We start from the raw sequence: 1,887 nt of genomic DNA, 5'->3' as shown, positions 1-1,887 counted from the left end.
GAGTCTGGTGGAGATATGCTGCTCTATACACACTAAAAGTAGTGATTATTTACATGGAGTCTGGTGGGGTTGGTGATGTTGACTTTGGGGCTGTTCAGAATGTATTGAGGATACAGACGAGTCCGGTGGAGCTGAGGATGAACAGGGTTTCCCTGCAGACGCAGTGGTGGACGGCTGTGTGTCTGTTGCCGTCAGTCAGCTGGATGTTGCAGCAGGACAACGTCTGCAGCTCCGCCTCCGCCTGCGGCCACTGCAGCTGCAACAGCCAATCACGGTTCAGCAGCACGCAGCCGCGGCCGGCTGCAAACGACAGCACGCGCACCGACTGCAGCTCACACACACCTGGAAACAAAGACTCAAGTAAGCACAAAGTACTTCATTGATCCCCGAAGGGAAACTCTGTGTTGCAGTTGTACAAATATTGTTAATATCAGAGTAGAAATATAAATAAAGAAATGTAAGGAGTGTGTACATTTGGGGGGGGGGGGGGGTAAGAACTGAAGAAAAAGGGGCAAGAACTGTCTGATTTTCTGATGTCTTAACATTTCTTTAACAGAATGAATGTTGATATTTCTGCAGTAACAGAACTTTTAGAGACTGAGAGTAAAAAGGACACAAAGTTGAAGTTGTTTTAAAACCCTAAAAGATTACGGGGGGGGCTGTTAATGTTAACATTTGGTGCCGGAGGAGCCCCCAAAACCTCCGTCCTCATGCTCCTCGGCCCTCCGTGTGACCCTGACGGCGGCGGCGGCTACCCACCGTCGTCCTGCAGCCGGACCGTCTGCAGCAGGCGCTCCGCGGGACAGTCGGAGACGCAGAGCGCAGAGATGGAGGTCGAGCGCTCCGCCTCCACCTCCAGCAGCTTCAGGTCCCACTGGGATCCGACAGCCAGCAGTCTGGGGCCCCCCCCGCCTCCACCTTCACCGCCTCCACCGCCTCCACCTTCACCTTCGCCTCCGTCCACCGCCGCCTCCTCCCAGCAGAAACTACAACCACAAGACAAGTTTGACGTTTCTTTGACTGTTGGAACAAAAGTTGGAGGCACACGGTCTAAAATACCCTCGTATAGAAGAGTTCTTGAAAGCATCGTACTGTCATCTTGTATTTTATCCTAGTATTACTCCATGTATACTGTATGTATGTATATTGTATTTCATGTATACTGTATGTATGTATATTGTTTCCTAGTATTTCATTATATTTATATCCTGTGCTGTTTGACTGATTTTGCTGCTGGAACACTAGAATTTCCCATTTTATTGGGATCTATATCTATCCATGACCTTTGTTTTATCCTTAATAAGGTCCCATGGCATGACAATGTCCCTTTAAGAGGTTTTTAAACATTAACATGACTCCCCCCCTATACTGTCTATGCACCCCCCAGTGGCTAGAAATTCAATTCAATTAAATTTCAATTCAATTTTATTTATAGTATCAATTCATAACAACAGTTATCTAAAGACACTTTACAGATAAAGCAGGTCTAGACCAGATAGAGCAGGTCTAGACCAGATAGAGCAGGTCTAGACCAAACCCCAGAATTTACAAGGACCCAACAGTTCTAGTAGTTTCCTCCAGTGCAGCAACAGGGAACAGTGGAGAGGAAAAACGTCCTTTTAGGCAGAAACCCGGGTCAGACCCAGACCCAGACCCAGACCCAGACCCAGACCCAGGCTCTTGGTAGGCGGTGTCTGACGGGCCGTTTGGGGATAGAATGAAGAGTGGCAATAACAAAAAAATGGTGATGGTGTAAACCGAGCCCTGGGTATCCTGCTCTGCCTTTGAGAAAGTGAAAGCTCAGATGGATCAATGTGGAATCTTCCTCTTATGATGTCATAAGGGGAAAGGTTACCTCCCCTTTTCTCGGATTTGCCCACCCAGAGC

This window comes from Etheostoma cragini, chromosome 8 (assembly GCF_013103735.1).
Source record: "Etheostoma cragini isolate CJK2018 chromosome 8, CSU_Ecrag_1.0, whole genome shotgun sequence".
NCBI classification, from domain to species: Eukaryota; Metazoa; Chordata; class Actinopteri; order Perciformes; family Percidae; genus Etheostoma; species Etheostoma cragini.
This window is presented reverse-complemented; position numbering follows the sequence as displayed.